The sequence below is a fragment of the Schistocerca nitens genome, chromosome 11, assembly GCF_023898315.1.
Source record: "Schistocerca nitens isolate TAMUIC-IGC-003100 chromosome 11, iqSchNite1.1, whole genome shotgun sequence".
Lineage (NCBI taxonomy): Eukaryota > Metazoa > Arthropoda > Insecta > Orthoptera > Acrididae > Schistocerca > Schistocerca nitens.
The window spans coordinates 99,177,919-99,202,191 of NC_064624.1; the positions used below are offsets into that span (position 1 = coordinate 99,177,919).

Sequence of the window (24,273 nt, forward strand, 5' to 3'; positions counted from 1 at the left end):
TGTTTCTCTGCAGGATGCCCACAGCAGCTGCCAAGACTACACACATAAACTTTAACATCTACGCACCCTTGCGCTAAATATTTTTCTACTGCCACTGCAGCTCAATGATGATGCCTAACTTCAAAGTATGTTGCTAATTAAATAATTTCAGTAGTCAACAAATTTTGTGACTGGTAGCAGTATTCCAAAAACCTTTTCATATTTAAGAAACACACAGTAGCAAAAAGCCTCGTTGCGTATCATTTCCTGGCCACATACGTGTCCTTGTCGTGTTCGCCATTGTGGGTGCTACACTAGGTTTCTGGTATTCTGGCGACGGGGGCTACGGCTCCCCAGGGAGAGGGCTGAAATATCCATAACCCTTCTACATGTACAAGCAGAGTGAGGGAAAAATGACTGTCCACATGCCTCCTTAAGGGTCCTAATTTCTCTTATCTTCGTGGTCCTTACATGAAATGTACATCTGTGGCAGTAGGATCAATCTGCAGTCAGCTTCAGATGCCGGTCCTCTAAATATTCTCAACAGTGTTCCTCGAAAAGCGTGTCACCTTCCCTCCAGCGATTCCCATTTGAGTTCGAGTTCCCAAAACATCTCCATAATACTTGCAAGCTGATCGAACCTACTAGTAACAAATCTAGCAGCCCACATCTGCATTGCTGCAATGTATTCATTTAATTCTCCCTGGTGCACATCCCTGGCACTCTAGAATAGGTTACTCAAGAACAGGTCGCACTAGTGTCCTATATGCTGTCGCCTTTACAGATGAACCACACTTTCCCAAAATTCTCTCTATAAACTCGAGTCAAGCATTTGCCTTTCCTACTACAATCCTTACATGCTCATTCTATTTCAGATCACTTTGCAATGTTACACCTCGATATTTAAACAACATGACTGTCAAGCAATGCACTACTAATGCTATAATCAAACATTACAGGTTTGTTTTTCTTGATCATTTACATTAACTCATATATTTCTACTTTTAGAGGTAGCTGCTTTTCATCACACCAACTAGAAATATAGTCTAAGTCATACTGTATCCTCCTACAGTCACTCAGTGATGATACTATCCCATACACTACAGCATCATCTGCTAACAGTCACAGATTGCTGCTCACCCTATCTGCCAAATCATTTTTGTATACAGAAAATAACATAGCTCCTATTACACTTCCCTGGGTCACTCCTGATGGCACGCTCATCATCGAGAACAACATACTGTGTTCTGTTACTTATGAGCCACACATGAGAACCTATTCCATATGCTCGTATCTCCGTTAACAGTCTGTAGTGAGGCACTGTGTCAAATGTTTTTTTTAGAAATCTAGGAATATGGAATCTACACCCTGCCTTTCATCCACAGTTCAAAGGATATCATATGGGAAAAGGAAAAGCCAAGTTTCACATGACACATGAGTGATGCTTTCTAAAACTGTGCTGACTGAAGGACAGAAGCATTTCAGTATTCAGGAAATTTATTACATTGGAATTGAAAATACATTCAGGAACTCTGTAGCAAATCAATGTTAAAGATATTAGTCTGTAATTTTGTGGATCGGTTCTTCAACCTTTCTTACATACAGGAGCCCTTTACGCTTTTTTCCACTCACTTTGGACTTTGAGTTGGGCAGGAGATTCAAGATAAATGCAAGCTAAGTACAGGACCAATGCCATAGAGTACTCTTTGAAACCAACCTGGTGACACTTGTTTTCAGCTGTTTCCCTTGTTTCTCTATGCCAGAGGTACACTACCGCTCATTATTTTCGATACACCCTGCTATTTCATATTTACAACACAAATCGAACATTATTTCTCACAAAATATTATTATATTAACTTCCACATATATAATACAATCGCAATCATTATATTTTACTTTCATTAAAGTACCCTCCTTTGGATTTAATGAATGTCTCACAAAGTCGAAGCATGCGGTCAATCAGTTTTTGTAGGTATTGTGGATCTATATGGTTCCACACATCCTTAAAAATACTCCAGAGATGTTCCTTGCTGGATATATTAACTTCTATGATATATCTGTACACTTCATCCCAGACTATTTCAATGGGATTACAATCAGGGCTTTCAGACAGCCATACCATATCATTCACTACTTTCTGATCTTCCTTTGGTGCAATGTAGTTCTACAGTATGCTGACCAATGTTTTGGGTCATTATCCTGTTTTAAGGTGAACCCCTTCCCTATTAAGTGCAATCCACTTCATATTGCCCAATACTGAAGTATGCAGTGGTACTGCTTCTGATCCATACACCCCTCTATTTTCACTATGTCACCAATTCTATCCCCAGCAAAACATCCTCAAACCATAATAGAACCTCCACCGTGTTTAACTGTAGGTAGAACACACTTCTGGGCTACCGTTTGCCCTACAAATTGGCGAACAAATATTATCCTTCTGGTTCCAAAAATCTCTAACTCTGATTCATCGGTGAATAACACCTTTATCCACTCTTCCAGTGTCCAACTATGGTGTTTTCTAGCCCATTCAAATCTCTGCTGTTTATCTATGGGCCTTAGAAGGGGTTTCCTTACTATGACATATCCTTTCAACCCGATTTCAGTCAGTCTCCTTTCTACTATTGCAACAGATATTGTTGTCGTGTTCACTTCTACCAATTCTGCACGAATTTGGGGCGCTGTTTTAAATTTGTTTCTCTTTTTGGTAATTCTGATATATTTATCTCACTTTTGGTTGTTTTACGAGGTCATCCTGGTCATGGTATGTCCTTATTGCTACCTATTGTCTCCTGGCAGTGAAAGGTGTATTGCACTCCCCCTACAGACACACTACACTGTTTCACAATTTGGCGAATAGAGAAACCTGCTTGGCTAAGTGCTACAATACCAGCCAGTTTTTCTACGGACATCTCCACTCGTGAAGCCATACTAGCAGTGTGCACACTTCAATGTCACGAAGGAACTGAAATGCAGGAACCACACGTTACGTATCTTAGCAATGCTTGTCATTCGCTGCGGACATCACATCACTACAGGGAAAATGCAGGTCCACTAAATGCGGCGTCTGTCGCCAAACAGGTAAACAAACGTATCAGATAAGTACATAATATTTATGTATACAACATTGTTTGTAGGATACTGTTGTATCTCTATGACCACAAACAAAAATCATGACATGTGTACAACTGTTGTACTATTCCTTTGCTTCGTGAACCGTACCCACGGTATTAGACCTTATCTACAGAATCTAGATGTCATTCATTGGGTGTACTGAAATTAATTAGCAGTAGTGTATCTGTTATTGTATCTTCCATATGAGGGTCTGTGCAGTGGTCAAACTATCTTCGAATGACTCTAAAACTGTCCTTATACAGGACCAGACAACTTCTCCATCACACTCTAATTAAAACTCAATCGAGAAAATATTCTTATCAATGTCTCTTCGATATATGTCCCACGAATTACTGAGCAGTACGTGTTGTTAGTGGGTGTCAATAAAAGGCAATGTAAATGCCTGAATTCTGTTGCTTAAATCGATCGGGTGAAAGCAGTTCGGAATTCTTGAAATCGAGGAGTCGGCCGATAGCATTTGTAGGGTTTGGAGGAGGAGGCTAGTGCTCTCTGGGGTGGAGCTGGTGTTCCAAAGTATTCACCATCAACAGTTACCTTCCAATCCTGGAAAGACTACAACAATAGGAGGTGTATTTCTGAGTGTGGGTGTGAATTCTGTCCAGTCATTTTGCGAACACACATACACTACATATGCGCATGCCTTATATCACACAGCAGATCCAGAAATTCCAACTGTTTTCATGGAAACTGAGTGTGGTATTTTTGTGCAACTTTTTCCTTTCTGACTCTAAACTGTTTACCATTTTTGTCTTTGTGTACATTTTTGACACAAGTTGGTGTGAACCAGCTGGAGGTGGTGTCATAAGTGTATGCTACGTACACAATCCAGTCCCACTGCTGAATCTCGGATTTATTCCCGACTGTAGTTGGATATGGGGCTTTCTGGAGACTTCTCACATTGTTGGGAGGTGGAGGCTATTTTAAAATTAAGACTGAAAAAGCCATTATTCAACTGAGATTCGATCCCAAACCTCTTGGTTTTTAGGCATGCACTTTACCATTAAACCACCAGGTCCAACATGTACTTGGATAGTTCACCTATAAAATGTGACATATATGGTGATATCTTTTGATTGCAATTAATTAGAAACTTAAATTATTTACACAGTCAAGGAACCATAGAGCTTAGTACTTGACATAACTTTCATTGTCATACCTATACCTGCTCCTGAGGAAAAGGTGTCTTGACAGGCAGGCGAACAGCAGACTGGGGCCAATAAATAGCAAAAAAATATTGTTTTATGTGACACAGTAAGAACTCAACAGTTTCTGGATTTTATTCCTTTACTTGTACTGTGAAACCATGCTTCTTGCCAAATTTTACTATTGTAAGTCAATGTAAACCACGCTATAGGATTTCGCGAGTGTGTTTGTGGGTGTCAAATATGCGAAATAAGTGGCCATACTGCACGGACTTTGAGAAGCTTAAATATTTTACATTGCCAAGGAACCATAGTAGCTGACAAAAAATTTCAACTTGGTACACTTGATACCTGTACCCATTCCCGGAAAAAAGGAGTCTCAACAGATGGATCAATGTAGGGGCCACTTCTGTTCCTTATTTATATAAATGATATGCCCTCTAGTATTACGGGTAACTGGAATTGTAAGCCCTGACCTTGGTTAGACACTTAATCATTGATCAGATAATCAAACAAATGTGAGGAGTCTTCTATTAAAAGAATCCACCGGTTTGGACAGTCACGTAGAGATTATCCAGGCGAAGACACCATTCGGATACGGTGGGGTGTCACGTAGAGTACAAAGGCGAGTCTGAGCACCTAGCGATGCACTGAATGAACAAACAAGCAACATATTCCACATAAGAAGGTGCTAAAATTAATTCTTTAAGGAAAGTTGGTAAATTGAAACATTTAACAGATGTCTTAGATCAACAGAACATAGTTATCACAGCCCTTCAAGAGTTAACCGGGACACTATCGAATCAGGGGGATATCGAATTTATAAAGGACCACCAGGAGAAAGGGTAATAGAAAATATTCCCCAATTTGGTGTGGGTTTCTTGGTACACAATAGAATATTTGATTCCATTGACGATCTTTCGTCCAATTCCTCAAGAATGGCATAGTTAACAATTAAGGTGGAAAACAAAAGATACACACTGATAAATATTCATGCTCCAACTAATGTTAAAAATAGAACTGACAAGGATGGAACAGAAAATTCTGGGATGAACTTGATCAACGAGTAAGGACCATACTAGAAACTAACATTAAAATTCTGCTTGGAGACTGTAATGCGAAGACAAGATGAGAGAAGAAATTTCGAGGTGTGGTGGGGCGATGGCCAGCTCATAAACTTATGAACAGGAATGGGGAACGGTTAATTGAATTTTATACTACAAATGGATTGGTGTTTAAGACAAGGTTTAAGAGAAGACCACATAAGTTAATGACATGGAAATGTCCTAACGTCAAGCTAGTAGAGTTCCAGATAGATGTGGCGATGGATCAGAAATACCATAAGGAAGTCTATTTTAAGTGCTGCGTGGCGTTGATGTTTATTCAGACCACCACATTTCTAAAATTAAAATCTAACTGACACCTAAAAGAAAAAGCAAACCTCAAAAGTTAGATACAATGAGAACATATGATCCTAGTTATAATATTAATAATCAAATATATTACGAGAGATCAAGAATACCTTTAAGTGACAATCTAGAAGCCACTGTCAATTGATTAAAAGCCTTAGCTGAAGAAGTAGCTCCTGTGTGGAAACACAAGAAACATGCTTGGTGGAATGAGGAATGCGATGTAGTGATTCAATGTAAACATAAGACCTGGTTAAATTACCAACAAAAGAGAACTGAAAGCTCCAGGGAGGAATTAATAAATGCTAGATGATCAACCACCAAAGAAATTAGTTGGGTCAAAAGGCAATTCCATAAGGAATCGCTAAAAATCTATTGAGGATGCTTTCAATCACCACAAAACCAGACATTACTAACAGACATTCAAACAGTACCAGTCGAAATACACTCCACCTACTCTTATGATGAAGGATACAAACGGAAAGGTAGCACACAACAGTTATGACATTTCAATTATATTGGCTAAATATTTCAAACAGTTACTAAATAGTGTGGAACCTGAACATCATTCTGAATCTGAACCCTATCCAAGAAACAAAACACATTTAGAAAGACTTACACCACCACTTCCAGATGAAGTACAAGCAGCGATTAACGCACTTCGGAATTATAAAGCAGCAGGTGAGAACCAACTAGTGGCAGAACTTTGGAAATATGCAAATGAACAAATTATTCTGAACTTACACAAACATCTTTCTGACATTTGGAATACTGAGAATTTACCAGAGGAATGGAATGTTGCGATAATCCATCCACTACACAAAAAAGGAGATAGATTGGATCCAAATAATTATAGGGGTATATCCCAGCTGGATATTACTTATAAAATTTCTTGCAAGGTTCGGTATTTCAGAATTCATGAACAGCTTGATGGTGAACTAGGCGAATATCAAGGAGGCTTTCGTCTAGGACGAAGCTGTCCTGATCAAATTATTAGTCTCATATGGATAATGAAACATCGAAGGGTCAGGGTCAAGAAACTAGTGATCACGTTTGTCGATTTTAAAAAGGCCTACGATAGTATCCATCGTGAATCTCTACTGTCAATTCTTAAAGAATTTGGTTTACATCAGAAACGTGTCAACCTCGTTGCAGTCACCCTTCAAAATACTAAAGCTAGAGTAAGGTTCAGAAATGAATTCTCTAAACCTTTTGAGATCCATACTGGCCTATGACAAGGCAATTGATTGTCTCCATTATTGTTCTATTGGGTGCTGGAGAAAATCATGTGTAAATGGAACAAGATACGCCCACCACCTGTTAAGACTGGAAGAAAGATTCGACTTAACTGCCTTGCATTTGCATATGATTTGGCGCTATTAGCAAACAATATTAATGAAGCAAAGGTTCAGACAGAACAAATAGAACGGGATTGCAAATTTCGTTTGAGAAAACAGAAATGATGCCCAGCTTTCACGGTTGACACATCCCATATCATGCTCCATAATGATCAAAAAATTAAAATAAAGTTTAATAACTTGGTGAGATTATTACCTGGAATGTTAATGAAAGAGGATCAGTAGATAGTAGAACATTAGAACTTCAGTGAGTGCAGAGAACAATGTGGCCAACCTACAAAAAAAAATCTCTCTCAATAAATGCTAAATTTCGACATTACTCCTCCGTCGTTAAACTGGAAGCGACATATGCAAGTGAAACACTATTCCGACTAAATACTCAAGCAACAACTGACAAATTGCAGAAAGTTGAGATAAGAATACTCCTAACAATTATCAGTAAGAAACATCAAGTTAATGGGCAGAGGAGACTTTTGCCAAATTCAGTAGTGTATAAAGAAAGTGAATCCATTTTTGATAAAATGCAGAAAATAAGGATTGCATTTTTCGGCCACATATCTCACCTTCCAAATACTAGAATCCTGAAGCAACTTTTAGACTACTTCTGGAACAGTAAAACGAAAAACATCTGGTTTAAAGAAGTACAAAGTGATCTGGATGAACTGAACATCACCACACACCAAATTCAACAAAGTGAAGAGAAACTGCTTCTGGAGAACAAATACACACGGCTGAGATTCAAACCATCAGTATGGAAGAAATATGTCATATCTGCAGAAGAACGAGCAGCCAGATCACTGCGAATGAAGAAGTTTTGGAAAACGAAGAAATTGCTGACTGCTAAGACCTAAATTTAATCATTGTAGACTCTGTTGTATTATGTTTGATTTTAGTGCTCCGATGTGGGCATAAACTATGTAAATAAATAAATAATTACGGGTAACTCTAAAATATTTCTGTTCCTGATAACACTAGCTTGGTAGTAAAGGATGTTGCGCGCAACATTGGCTCGGTTTCAAATAGTGCAGTTCACGACATAAGTTCGTGGCCTGTAGAAAATAAACTAACGCTAAATCACAGTAAGACTCAGTTTTAACAGTTTCTAACACAATTCCACAAAACCTGACATTTTAGTTTCACAGAATGGGCATATGATTAGTGAAACTGAACAGTTCAGATTTCTAGGTGTTCAGATAGATAGTAAACTGTTGATGTAAAGCGCACGCTCAGGATCTTGTTCGAAGACTTAATGCTGCCATTTTTACGATTCGAATGCAATCTGAATTGAGTGATCGCCCGACATGAAAATTAGTCTACTCTGCTTATTTTTATTCACTTATGTCATATGGTATTATGTTTTTGGGGTAACTATTCCCATTCTAAAAGGATAGTTTTGGCCCAGAAACAGGTGGTTCGGGCAATAAGTCGTGTAAGTTAACCTCTTGTAGACCCCTGTTCACAGGTCTGGGTATTTTGACATTAGCCTCTCAATATATATATTCCTTACTGTCATTTCTTGTTAACAATATTAGCTAAAAAGAAAGATGATGAGACTTACCAAACAAAAGCTCTGGCAGGTCGATAGACACACAAACAAACACAAATATACACACAAAATTCAAGCTTTCGCAACAAACTGTTGCCTCATCAGGAAAGAGGGGAAGGAGAGGGAAAGACGAAAGGATGTGGGTTTTAAGGGAGAGGATAAGGAGTCATTCCAATCCCGGGAGCGGAAAGACTTACCTTAGGGGGAAAAAAGGACAGGTATACACTCGCACACACACCCATATCCATCCACACATACGGACACAAGCAGACATATTTAAAGACAAAGAGTTTGGGCAGAGATGTCAGTCGAGGTGGAAGAGTAGAGGCAAAGAAGTTGTTGAAAGACAGGTGAGGTATGAGTGGCGGCAACTTGAAATTAGCGGAGATTGAGGCCTGGCGGATAACGAGAAGAGAGGATATACTGAAGGGCAAGTTCCCATCTCCGGAGTTCCTATCCGAACTCCGGAGATGGGAACTTGCCCTTCAGTATATCCTCTCTTCTCGTTATCCGCCAGGCCTCAATCTCCGCTAATTTCAAGTTGCCGCCATTCATACCTCACCTGTCTTTCAACAACTTCTTTGCCTCTACTCTTCCACCTCGACTGACATCTCTGCCCAAACTCTTTGTCTTTAAATATGTCTGCTTGTGTCTGTATGTGTGGATGGATATGGGTGTGTGTGCGAGTGTATACCTGTCCTTTTTTCCCCCTAAGGTAAGTCTTTCCACTCCCGGGATTGGAATGACTCCTTATCCTCTCCCTTAAAACCCACATCCTTTCGTCTTTCCCTCTCCTTCCCCTCTTTCCTGATGAGGCAACAGTTTGTTGCGAAAGCTTGAATTTTGTGTGTATATTTGTGTTTGTTTGTGTGTCTATCGACCTGCCAGAGCTTTTGTTTGGTAAGTCTCATCATCTTTCTTTTTAGATATATTTTTCCACGTGGAATGTTTCCCTCTGTTATATAACAATATTAGCTTATTTTCAAGAATAAGCAGCTTTCACTCAGTTAATACTCGGCAGAAATCAAACCCGCATTTGGATTGGACTCCCTTAACTCTTGTGCAGAAAGGTGTGAAGTATACTGCTGCAACCATTTTCAAGAAGTTACCACTAGAATTCAAAAATCTAGCAGTAATCCATGCGCTTTCAAATCTAAACTGAAGAGTTTCCTCATGGGTCACTCCTCCTATTCTGTTGAGGAGTTTCTTAAAAATTAAGCTGATTCTTACGTTATATTGCTGACTGGGTTTACTGAAACTTACGGCTTGACGTTTTTCGGGCTTATACACATTTTATTTTTATCTGTTATTACTTTTATGTTGTAATGTCATGTACTGACACATTCCAGGACCTTGGAGATTTGCTCCTCAATTTGATTTTACAGAACTTGACGCGAAAATAAATAAAATAAAAATGGCCGCACGGGTAGGCAGACAGACGGACGGATAACATAGTGATCCTGTATGGGTTCCATTTTTATCAGCTGAGATACGGAACTCTAAAAATGAGGAATTGTGCAGTTTATTAATAATGTAAGGCACATAGGCCCACATTTTGCATGTATTGTTACGTATTAGTACACATATTTTGTTTGTGTTGTATTATTGTTTATTTGAGGTATTCCTTGGGCGATGTGTGGCATTAGAAATTTGTCAGCAAATGCCTTTATGTCACACCAACTCTACATGGATGTCTTAAGGAGCGCCTCAGAGTAAGAGATATCTGACACTGTCAATGAAAGCTACAAGCAAAAATGCTTCTGTAAAAACTTGTACAGAAAAGCTGACAGTGAGTACTAAAAGTTGCTCTGATGTATCTACAGAGGTAGCATATAACAAGGTACTCTGTTATCTAATTCTGTCGATAACTATTTCCCAGTATGAAGGAGTAAATAATAATGATAAATAATAGTAAAGAATATAGTGAAAAGGAAAATACTTTAAGAGTAACAAAATTGTAATGGATTTTACATACAGCAGACTCTCTCACATGGCAGTCCTGGAGTGTAACATGAATCTGGAATGGAAGAAATTTGGTTTGACAGTTGAAGTAGAAAATAATTACTAACAACTTGCTACACATATTTGTAATCAAAATTTACTATATTTTTGTCATCACATGCCTTGGAGTTAGATATCTGGACTGTATTGAAACTTATAATACATGAGGAGGCTAAGTATTTGCATCAAGAAATTACTACAGGAATTTATTACCCTTTTCTGTTTGGACTTTGATCATGTAGCAAATTTATCAAGACTGAAGATTATTTTATTACACCACTGGCCATTAAAATTGCTACATCACGAAGATGACGTGCTACAGGCGCAAAATTTAATCAACCGGAAGAAGATGCTGTGATACGCAAATGATTAGCTATTCAGAGCATTCACACAAGGTTGACAATGGTGGCGACACCTACGACTTGCTGACATGAGGAAAGTTGCCAACCGATTTCTCATACACAAACAGCAGTTGACCGGTGTTGCCTGGTAAAACATTGTTGTGATGCCTCGTGTAAGGAGGAGAATTATGTACCATCACGTTTCCGACTTTGATAAAGGTCGGATTGTAGCCTATCGCGATTGCGGTTTATCGTAACACGACACGGCTGCTCGCGTTGGTCGAGATCCAATGACTGTTAGCAGAATATGGAATCGGTGGGTTCAGGAGGGTAATACGGAATGCCGTGCTGGATCCCAACGGCCTCGTATCACTAGCAGTCGACATGACAGGCATCTTATCCGCATGGCTGTAGCGGATCGTACAGCCACGTCTCGATCCCCAAGTCAACAGATGGTGATGTTTGCAAGACAACAACCATCTGCACAAACAGTTCGACGCAGCAGCATGGACTATCTGTTCGGAGACCACGGCTCCGGTTACCCTTGACGCTGCATCACAGACTGGAGCGCCTGTGATGGTGTACTCAATGACGAACCTGGGTGCACGAATGGGAAAACGTCATTTTTTCGGATGCATCCAGGTTCTGTTTACAGCATCATGATGGTCGCATCCGTGTTTGGTGACATCACAGTGAACACACATTGGAAGCGTGTATTCGTCTTCGCCATACTGGCGTATCACCCGGCATGATGGTATAGGGTGCCATTGGTTACAAGTCTTGTTCACACTGACGGCACTTTGAACAGTGGACGTTACATTTCAGATGTGTTACGACCCGTGGCTCTACCCTTCATTCGATCCCTGCGAAACGCTACATTTCAGCAGGATAATGCACGACCACATGTTGCAGGTCCTGTACGGGCCTTTCTGGATACAGAAAATGTTCGACTGCTGCCCTGGCCAGCACATTCTCCAGATCTCTCACCAACTGAAAACTTCTGGTCAATGTTGGCCGAGCAACTGGCTCGTCACAATGTGCCAGTCACTACTCTTAATTAATTGTGGTATCGTGTTGAAGCTGCACGGGCAGCTGTACCTGTACAAGCCATCCAAGCTCTGTTTGACTCAATGCCCAGGCGTATCAAGGCCGTTATTACGGCCAGAGGTGGTTGTTCTGGGTACTGATTTCTCAGGATCTATGCACCCAAATCGCGTGAAAATGTAATCACGCCAGTTCTAGTATAATATATTTGTCTAATGAGTACCCATTTATCATCTTCATTTCTTTTTGGTGTAGCAATTTTAATGGCCAGTAGTGTACATGCAGAAGACAAATAAGGAATAAAATAACATCACTGTTTATGGGAGCACCTTCCTACAAAGAGCAAGGGTAAGCTATTATCATGGAAAACCTGACAGTCTTATCAACTGACCAACAGGTAGTTTCAAAATTCAGGGTATCTGAGTAAACTACTGGCTCTTCAGACTAGGTTTAGGCATTTGGCAGATAAAACATCTGGCACTACAATGATTTAAGATTATATTCATTTTGGAAGTTTCATAGATGACAATACATTTGTCTCATTAACTGTAAGAGTCTGCTACAAGATGAGAAGTAGTTAGATTATCACAATGGGAACAAGATGAGTAACTGGTAGAAAGTTAAGGAGAAGTATTTTAGGCATATACGAACTGACATACAAGATGTAATTGGTATAAGCTGCCAAAAAAAAAAAAAATCATGTTAGTAAATCACAACCAAATTATTTAAAACATCTAGTAAAATGTTTGTCCATTTCCTACAAATGTTCCAGGAAAACAAAAAGAGTTCGACTCGGGACAATGTTTTTGGAAAAGTTGACACTGGACAGCGCACACGGATTAGATGTGACTTGTGGAAAAATTATGCATAGTAGACTGGAAGAATCCATTAAAGAGAATCAAAAACTAAGGGAGCCTGTCCCACACGTCCTCCAACACAGGTACGCTTATGTAAGCGATCGGTTCACATTATTTACCACTGCGCAGGGGCGGTGGCAAGGGGTTAGCTATGGGGCTATAGCCCTCCCCCCCCCCCCCCCAATGGAGTATAATGTTACACTGGATAAAATGACTTCAGAAATCAGCAAATACATAACTTCAACAGATTCAACCATTTTTATGATTATATAGCAATACAGGTTGCAATGTATTTCAAACACATTTTAACAAAAGAATAAGAGCAGCAAATAGCTTACTATCTAAACCAATAAATATCATTTAACTTAAAAAGAGAATCTTATTATTTATTAATATACACTGGATGATTATTGATGTACGAATACCACTTACAATAATCAAGGAAGCTAAATAGGCCTATGCTGGGTATGCCTACCAACACAAACTGCTGACTCCAGACAAAAAACTTCAAAATTGCCGGACATCTGGGACAAATCGTGTTATTTTCACGAGCACACACATTCTGTAGACATGTTACCAAAAACTATTACCAAAAACAACTTTAAGCAACACCAAATTTTAACAATTTGTCAGTGGAGGACCCCAACTCTCGTTTAGTTAAGCGATATTCCATTCCCCCAAAACCCCCCTTGACCGACTTCTAGGATCACCACTGCCCCTGCGCATAAAGATATAGCGAGAGTGAATCGGAAACAGATAGGCAACAACAGATCGCATGGTAAACAAAATACTCATCACAGATTGAACCGTGTTTGACTCACGACAGAATAACTAATTTTCATAACGTGCACATGAAGAATGAACACAATCCATGCCAAGTAGTAGCAAGACATTTTCAGTACCACTTTTCTGTAAATGTACGGGCAGGTATAATCGATGATTTAATTATTGGCCCTTACGTTTTACCTGCATGATGGATTCCTAACAATTACCGAAACTATCTAGAGGAGACATTGCTAACAACTTCATTGGAAAATGTTCCATTAGCCATATGTCACAACACATGGTTCCTCCATGGTGGTGCTCCACCCCACACTGGTCACACAGTATGGAGGTTTTGAATGGACGATTTCTAGGACAATGGATAGGATGTTTTTGTGCACATTGATGGCCAGCATGCAGTCCTGATTTAAATCCACTGGATTTTTTTTACTTTTCGGGCCCTATGAAGGGAATTACTTATGTCCAGAAAGTAAATAGTGTGGATGAACTTACACAGAGGATAATCGATGCTGCCAATACCGTGAAGGCAAATGAGCACACGTATGAATGAGTGTGACAAGACTGGGTTCGCCATCAAGAAGCGTGTTGAAATGAATGGCGGGCATTTTGCACACTGGTGTAACACTAAACAATGTAATATGGGTTTCATTACAGTACTTTTGTAGCAAAGGGAAACAACCTGAATTTAATTTTCATTGCAGTTTTATTGTAAAATGAGAAAACAGTTGATTGTAATTAATGCACAACAAATTATAATTGGTTCATTTTGTACTACGGGAAACACATTTTATTTTATGTAGCTTTTCTTTACTACCATGACCTCCTTTATGGTAATGTTGTAAAAGAGAAAACATCTGGTTGTACTTAATTCATTGGTTATGTAAAATGGATTATATGTTGTCAACCACCCAGTGACTGTTTAAACTGCTTGTTTCGGTAGTATTTTAATACCTAGACACCACGCAGCATTCTTGTACACGTCCAATGCTTACATTGCTCTGGTTCATCCATTACCTTTCTCTGACCACTGTGTCAATGTCTGTAATAGACAAGAAACACTGTATGCCGTCAGATGACAATGTAAACAGAAGTGCATCAACTATCAAACCCACAAATATCTGCCTTTTAGGAGTACAAAAATAAAGAATGTGATACAGTGATATCTCAATAGATTTTTTTTGTCAAGCACAATGACATGTACCTGCTGTATAATTATGGCTGCTTCTATCATTTACACCCTGTATAAGTGTGACTGGATGGTGGCCTAAGGACTTTGTGCCCTGATTAGGAGGTACCATTTGTTAGGATCTACACTCCTGGAAATTGAAATAAGAACACCATGAATTCATTGTCCCAGGAATGGAAAACTTTATTGACACATTCCTGGGGTCAGATACATCACATGATCACACTGACAGAACCACAGGCACATAGACACAGGCAACAGAGCATGCACAATGTCGGCACTAGTACAGTGTATATCCACCTTTCGCAGCAATGCAGGCTGCTATTCTCCCATGGAGACGATCGTAGAGATGCTGGATGTAGTCCTGTGGAACGGCTTGCCATGCCATTTCCACCTGGCGCCTCAGTTGGACCAGCATTCGTGCTGGACGTGCAGACCATTCGACGGCCAACACCGCGGGTCCTGGTGTGTCCGCTGTGCCGTGCGTGTGATCATTGCTTGTACAGCCCTCTCGCAGTGTCCGGAGCAAGTATGGTGGGTCTGACACACCGGTGTCAATGTGTTCTTTTTTCCATTTCCAGGAGTGTATTATGATGAACCAAATGATGTAAAATTCATAATGAATGTTAAAATTAGTATTGAGGGCAAGTAATGTTTCTTCTTCCATCTTTTCATTTAAAAAAAGAGGGAGGGGATGAGCACCTACATGGTGTAGATTAATGTAGTGCGAAATCTTTCTCCCCTTGCTACAAGGAAGAACCTACGAGGGTAAGTCAATTATTATACACAAAGTAGTTATAAAATTTTATTGTAATCAAACAGGAAACTTAACAAGAACATCATTTTTCGACATAGCCTCCTTGCGTTTCAACACACTTGGTCCATCGTTGTATAAGCCTCCTGATTCCCTCATAAAAGAAGGTTCTCAGTTGAGCTGTGAACTGGGATGAACCGCTTCTTTCACTGCTTCATCCGAGGCAAATCGACGGCCCCTTAATGCCTGTTAGATTGGACCAAACAAGTGATAGTCAGAACGGGCAAGATCAGGATTATATGGAGGATGATCCAGTACTTCAAATTTGAGTTTCTGGAGCGTTTCAGCAGTGTGGACAGCAGTATTCAGAAGGGTTTTGTCGTGCAACAACACAACACCTTTTGACAGTTGTTGGGCATTTGCTTCGAACTGCAGGCTTTAGCCTGGCAGTAAACATCTCACTACAATGTACATTGTTTATTGTTGTGCCCCTTTCCCCATAATGTTCCAGTATTGGGCCTTGTGCGTCGAAAAAAACAGTAAGCATCAGTCTTCCTGCAGACGGTTGTCTCTTGAACTTTTTCTTGCATGGCGATTTTGGTTGTTTCCATTCCACACTCTGCTGTTTACTTTCCGGCTTGTAATGATGGATCCATGTTTCGTCACCAATAATGATCTTGTCTAAGAAGTTGTTCCCTTCATTACCATAGCAATCCAAATATTTTTTGCAGGTGTCCAACCGCATTCGTTTAGGCAACTGTGTGAGTTAATTTGGGACCCATCTTGCACAAACTTTATGAAACGCAAGTCTGTTGTGGATGATTACATAGGCAGAACTGTGACTAATTTGCAGACGATGTGCCACTTCATCAATAGTTAATCGTCTATCTAAGAGAATCATTTCACATGAATGCTCAGTGGTTTCTTCATTTGTGGCGGTAAACGGTTGTTCGGCTCCTTCATCGTGTGTAACACTTGTGCGACCATTTCAGAATTTTTTCAATCCATTCCTAGACACTCTGTTGTGGCAAAACACTATTCCCGTACTGTACTGAAAGTCTTCAATGAATTTCGGCCCGATACGCCTTCTGACCACAATAAAAGCATCACTGAACGTTGCTCTTCTTTGGTGCAAATAGACAGCAGAGCAGCCAATGAACAAAGTATGCGTAATCAACGTAAAATGACAGTACTACCAAAATAAACAAAAATATAACTAAATTGTGGATAACAATTGATTTACCCATGTATCTAATAGTAATTAAATGCTTTTTTCTCTGCAGAGACACAATTCTTTTCCTTTTTCCCCTGCTACAGACACTGGCTAGTTTTTGGCTGGAATTGCTCAGAAGGGAGAGTCCTCCAGAAATGGTAATGCTAACAGTAATCAAAATGTTTGAAGAAAAGGAACATCCTCTAAGTCTTCTATGAGAGGTAAGTTATTATTTACTGATGTTGGTGCCTTAACAAGTGTAGATTAAGGTTTTATGTGAATAAATGATTAGGTCTCTCCAACAACAAATTACATAAGAAGTTCTTATGTTGTATAAGTTAAAATGGGTTTTGTATATTTCATCTGCTACGTGACAAAACTGGGTTTATACTGTTTTATACTGGGTGGCAGTAATATTAATTGGTATGGATTTTCAGGGGAGGTTAATTTAACTTACTTCACGTAGTTACATTAATTGCTTAACCTGGTTTAACTAAAAGATTAATGATTAAGCAAGACATGCTAACAGCTAATTGGTTCTCTTTGCAGTGTAGTCCACAGAAGTAGTGAAACAATGTCAGTACAAATAGTCTATGATCAGGCTTAGTACAGTTTTACCACACTTATTGAAGTCAAGGAAAATAATCAGTTTCTGACCTTAAACATATTTTCTTCAATTCCTTTTACTTAAACTTTCATGTTAATTATGTCTGCTTTTTAAAAGGCACACGTTCCTGATACATAAGGTAAACATATGCATTTTTTTCTTGCTATTATCATTTCTTGTTATTTTCCTCATCATTACTATCATTTTCATTTTATTTTCAAAATTCACATAACCACTTGAGTCTTACGGAGAGCATGTTGTTTGTGAGCTGTTTGCATCATCATAGCTGTTTCCGCTATGTTCTTGACAAGTAATGGAAACAGATGTGATGATTAAAACAATGCACAAACAACATGCTCTCAGTAAAACTCAAGTGTACAAACAATTTTCTCAGTTCAAAATCAGAGAAATGGCCACTGAAGATCTGCCTCATTCCAATCGCCCTTCGACTGCTCGAAGCGAGGACAATGTCAGCAAAATGCGTGATCTGATTAACAAAGATCTATGCAGGCAACTGACCAATTTGAGGACATGCCAGGGTTGTCCTGGAGCTCAATTCAGTGCATTTTGACTGTTGATTTGGGGAGGTGTAAAGAGGCAGCAAAGTTTGTGCTGAAAATTATCACCACAGCTCAAAAGGATCATCACGTTTGAGCCTGTCACAAACTGAAGGATACATTCAAAGACGATCTAAACTTTTTCAACAAAATCATCACAGGTGATGAGAAACAGTGCTATCGGTATGATCCAGATAGTACGCAATAGTCAATTCTATGGAAGTTAACTGGCCCACAGTGTCCTGAAAAAGCTCGGCAAGTGAAATCGAACGTGAAAACACTGTAAATTATTATTATTATTTTTTTTTTTTACATCAATCGGATTGCACACTCATAATTTGTTTCTCAAGACCATACAGTGAACACCAACTCTATACGGAAGTTATGAAAAGTCTGCACAGGAGTTTGGTGTGAAAACGTCCAACTTTGTGGGATTCCAGTAATTGGTCCCTGCATCTTGTCAACACTAACACACACACACACACAGCTCTCAGTGTTCACCAGTTTTTGTCCTCAGCAAAGACGACTACCTTGACCCCGTGCCTTATTCGCCAGATTTACCACCATCTGACTTCTTCCTGTTCCTGAGGATAAAAAGAGACTTGAAAGGGAAGTTTTCTGTCGATATCAAAGATGTATGACGCAGTGTCACGAAGGTATTAGCACTTCACAAAGAGGACGAATTTAAAAGGTACTGCCAACACTGGAATGAACATATGGACAAGTGCATTAATGCTAATGGAGTGTACTTAGGAGGAGGTCAAGGTTGTGTTTGAAAAACAATAAAGTAAATGCTTTCTACAAAGAAATTCCAGTGATTTTGGGGTCCCCCCCTTTTGTATTCACTAGTCCCACCCACCCCCACCATGTCACATAGAACTCCTAGAAACAGCTTCCTGAAAATGTTTATGCACCCTTCTAAATGTGAGTTATTACTGCCAACACTAAGGCACTGTTTCTCACCTGAAATCTTGGTTGCGGTGGGAGATTGCTAAGCAATACGGCTAGGGATATAAGTCAGGTCAAATGGCAACAACGTGGTTGAAGATAAGTTGGGAGACACTACAAATGTGGATACCACACTAAGAATGTTTACAATTTGAGCAGGAAAAACTTTGTGATTACTGAAAAGAACAGACCGCTTCCCATATACTCCATTCTACATTACACAAAATATAATCAATGTGTGTGTGTGTGTGTGTGTGTGTGTGTGTGTGTGTGTGTGTGTGTGTGTGTGTGTGTGTGTGTGTGTTAGGGGCTGACAGGTGAAAATGTAATTTCACTGATTAGCAAGGACACTGCAATGGGGTTTGTCACTGAGTGAACACTATTTGATCATGTGGTGCAATACAGTGCTATTTTTCCCCATTCTGTTTTGACAGCTTTTTGGAACAGCAGATCTAGTGCTGTCCATTGCTTTATTGTGATCTTGTCCCTTTGTGACTATTTAATACAAAATGTCAATTCCTCTTCTTAGTACTATCGAGGCTTAGGACTATTATTACATATCTTATCGTAATCATTATTAAACGTGATATATGATACCAATATGGATAATGTGGAAATTTTCATCTGTGCTTCTGGTACCTGTGGGCTAGTTTATATCAAATCACCAAAAGATTTTGATATCAAAGTGTCAGGTATTTATTATTTTTTATTTAAAGTATATACCCACAGAGTAAACAAAAAGTAGGCCTAATAAATTTAATATTCTGTTGAAGCACAGGTTATTTGTTTTTCAAATAACAAGAGAAGCATTTTTTGAGATTGCCATGAAACTTCAAAACTACTGTTGCTAGAAATCTGAAACTGATGTTAACATAAATGACTTAGATCGAAATAAATTCACCGAATCCAAGTAACTTGACATCAATTGTTACAATACGGATGTCCTACCAGATGGTCGCGTGATAATTTGTGCCGGACAGAGACTCGAACCCAGTTTTCCCACTTATCACATGTGCTCGCCTCAGGATTAGGCTGTCTGTACTTGCCTCCCAGACCGACCAGCACCTATGGCGTCGGGATGAGGACAATGTAACGTATAGAAGTTTGTGTCAATCCATGAGGTGTGCACAGATAGCTTCATTCTAAGGCAACCGCTCACGATAAGCAAGGTATCTGGGTTCGAGTCCCAGTCCGGTGTAAATTTTCAAATGTCACCAACAGGTAAAACATTAGTACCTTAAATATCTGACACCAAGTAATTCACATTCAGTTAATTTATTTTGATCTGAATTCAAGCGGCTGTTAATCATTATTAACGTAATACTCCATATTGGTGCAGGCCCTAGATTATAATGAATAGGTCTCCATTCTCTACAGTCCTATTTCCACTAATGCAGGCATACAGAATTAAGCTGCAGCCATTCAGTGATGAAAGTACGACTACAGTATAGGAACGCAGTGTTTGGATCGGTCCAGGAGGTGTGAACAGATAGCCTAATGGTAAGAGGACCCCTTGCGATAAGCGGAAAATCTGGGTTCGAGTCCCAGTCTGGCACATATTTTCATATAACACCAGAAGGTACAACATCTGTACCTAATACAATGGCACCAAGTTATTCCTATTTAGCGAATTAATTTCAAACAGTTGTCAATCACCATCAACTTGAATAATGTAAATGTCTAGGTTTGAGCTTTGATTAGAAATCTAAAGTGATGCTCAATTTTTTTTTTTTTTTTTTTTAAAGTTTGGTAAGTGTCAAAAACAGTTCTTTTGTTTACATACAATGGGTTAAATTTCAAAATAAAGAAAGCAAGGGTATTTGAGATACAATGTTAAGACCATTCTATTATGTACATTTTAAGTTGTTTAAGTAACAAGCTGCGAAATGATGACTTTTCTTCAGGACTGATAACCTCACTGTTTGGTCCCCCCTCCCAAATCGACCAACCAACAACTTTCCTCCAGAAGCAAAGCTATGGTATTAGTCTTACTAAGAACTGAACTACGTGTTTATCAATCCTATATATAGTATGAATATGATGATGTATTTAAGTAATAAAAGTTACCCACTGTAGAAATAAAGGCTAACAATGACTTTAATGAACATCATTTGCATTTTGTTTGGAAAGGTTTAAGCAATCCTTTTCTCCCACAAGAGAATAAAAATGAATAAAATAAGATTACACAAAGCAGTCACTTGAGCTATGTTACCTGAAGTCTCATTTGTAAGATGCCTTTTGTTTGGATTTTACAACAAATTGTAAACAAGAACAAACAAAGTGGTTATTATGATACTTTATCAAAAATCAAAGTACAGACTCTCCCAGTGGCCGTACTGGGCTCAGCTTACCCTAGAATACAACCAGTTAAGATGTGTAAGATACTTCAAGATATAGATAAGGAAAAGCAATGAAGCAGTTGATCCTTTTGGGCACAGAACTCTAACTTTTAATTTCTTTGAATGTTGGCAAGCAACATACCATCAACTTTGAAAAATGGTAGGCTACTCTTGGTTCAAGCAGATGCAATCAATCAAGGTACAATGACACATTTTCTGTAGAAGTCTTCTGTTTAGGAATGGTCTATGGTCTGTGCACCTGATTTATCATTCACAGCATATGGCTTAATTGCAACCTAAAATTCACACATTGGAATGAGAGAGGGAAGTCCCTCGGATTATTTCTGAATCGCTGGGTTCTGACGGTATTCCTTTGTTCAAAACAGATTCCGACAATGGTTTCTTGAGCTATTATTGCACAGCTGTTTGTGTGTCATAATTTCATTTTCAAATCAACATCGCATTAGCAGAAAGTCTGTTGTCACTGGCCCATAAATATGCTATAAGCACTTTTACGATTTGTTATGAGAAGACAGTGAATTCTGCTTCATTATTGTTGAAGTCTTGTGAATGCTGCCATTTTAAGATAGGCTGTTGAATGGAAAACATTAAATATCACTGTGTTGCATTTTACGCATTCTAAAATGTCTATGTGTAATACATGTATCCGAGTTCAGTATTATCCTCATTGCAGTATGCAACCGAAGGACGCATTGTGGATTAGCCGACGGTCCACCGGTAAGACTGAATTTCATACATCAAAGCACAAATGAGTAATTTGCAGCAAAATTATAGGTTATGAGAACTTGTGAGTCATCTTGTATCATAAGAAAACTGATTGCCCCTTAATAACATTAGGGACCCATGACCTCAGCAGTTTGGTCTCATAAGACCTTACCACAAATTTCCAAAAAATTTCTCCAATAACATAACAGCGTAACTATCATCTAAAAGTAGAATAGAAGCTACACCAAAACTTCCACTCCTCATTATTGATGATCCCTTGTAACTTAAGAAAAATCAATGTAGTGCAGTAGACTTGTACATTTAAAAATCAATTCCCCTTTCTACTCATCCTCTCCTCACCTTCAAATTTTATCAAAGGCAAACAGAAATACGGCAGCAATACATTTTTCTTAGAAAAATAAAAAGTGTGTTTTTGAGATTTTCAAATAGATTTTTTCATCAATTTTTGCCAGGAAAATTTAATCTCACAGTAATTAACGCATAGTTCAGGTGCTTTCAATTGACAAGAGTATAGTTATAGAGCTATATGCAGAAATATTTTCCTAAAGGTTTGGAAAATCACGCAGTTTCTCACGATTTCAAAGAAAAAAAGTCTAGCATAGGGAAACGCTGTTGGAATTCGCGGTGTTTGTTAACTACCTGGGTATTGTCAGATGTTCGAAAAATCTGACACAACTGAGACATCAAGGTCCAAAACTTAATCAAATTTGTCTGATCTAGGTACAAAATTACGCTGGGTACAAAATTAAGGCAGTGGAAGAAGCGTTAGAATAGTGGTATGAGTGAGATGAAGTTCAAATGTATATTATGAGCTTCAATTACGGCAAAACTGAAAGCATCTGTCTGTCTGCCAATGCTTACGCATTTTTCAATGTAACGTGACCTACCTAACATAGTTTCAAAAATAAACGAACAACAAGGATGATAAATACTTGCATCGCATTACATGCTCATTCTTCAAGTTACTGTACTATTTGTTCACAGGCCTTGATTAACAGCAAAAGTGGTACACTAGTGATGTAAATCCACTTACAGCCATATATTAAAATGTACAAAAACTGCAGATCTTTGGTAACGTTTTTTGAATTCAAATCGTGTATGACTGAACACAGTAATCCCGTTACCACACTATTATTAATTTGTTTTTGTTTGTAACCAATAACAAACATATCGCTCCACATATTATTACGGAATAACTGTAAAACAAATTAACAGAGACCAAAGCTACCAACGTACTACGTAGTTTTGGCGACAAAAACCAAATTATTGCTTACCTAACAGCTGCAGGCAGATCAAAATCGCGAAAGTATCACTATTCCCTCCTCAATATCACAATTTTTTTTAATTGTTTCAAACATTAATTCTATTTCTAAAGGCGTTTAAATTACGTGAACCTGTTGTATCTTCATTTTAGATCATCGAAAATCACTCTCACTGACATGGAAGTGAAAATTTTTTTATATCCAGACTGCTTTTTCAAATTCTTTCGATCGCTCATTTGCTGCATCAGTCACTGCTAGAATCTGGAACGAAAAACTAATCTAATCTGGGTGAAGCCGTGGGTTTTACGACGACACGATAAAAGCATTCAACAAAACTTGTTACTTAAGAATGGATGAGCATACATTTCTGTATGTGCTCAGTGAAGTGTATCCTCAAATCACAAAGCACAATATTCACTTAACAACTGCTACATCTTCAGAAGACAGCCTCACTGTAACACTCCGATTCCTTGCTACAAGAGAGGGTTATGTTATGTTAGGTTAGGTGCGGTAAGGTCAGGTCTCGTCTCCAATCTTCTTAATCTATTTTTGTATTCAGGGTGCCTCACGTTGTAAAGCGCCTCATCAGCTTCATACATCTCTATTAATTTTGTAGTTGTCAGCACACACCAATTGTATTTACCGGCAATGTTTATAAAAACACTACAGACGACAGAACGCTGCAGCGATGCTAGCGCTCCATGTGGTGGTAACATGTCACATTGCAGCGAACAGAAGACAAGCGATTTCTTTGATCAAATGTACAGCGAGGCCCTAGATTTGATCAAATATTGGACGACATTTGACAAAGCCTCTATTACACCATCAAAAATCTTTGACAAAGATATTGGACAAAGAAATTTTATAGTGTAATACCGGCCTTATAGTGAAATGAGGAATGCTCAACTACCGGCCCTACCGATAGATGGCTCTAGCGCGTGCCGGCCAAAGTTCTTATCATTGAGTGCCCGCCAGAGGTCACTGGTGTCCGCCATATCTGAATTTGGCAAAAAAACTAAGTGTCAAAACACGGATGAAAATGTTTTCGTGCTGCACCCTCATGAGT

The 24,273-nt window shown here is 38.9% G+C and overlaps 1 long non-coding RNA gene across 1 annotated transcript in view; it reads right to left on the reverse strand.

Annotated features, from left to right (window-relative positions):
* Positions 1 to 23,652, reverse strand: part of LOC126212819 (uncharacterized) — a 374,260-nt gene extending 350,608 nt beyond the window's left edge. Inside the window, exon 1 of the long non-coding RNA XR_007540914.1 lies at positions 23,571 to 23,652. This is a non-coding gene — a long non-coding RNA (uncharacterized LOC126212819). The remainder of the gene's footprint in view (positions 1 to 23,570) is intronic.
* Positions 23,653 to 24,273: the final 621 nt, after the last annotated feature.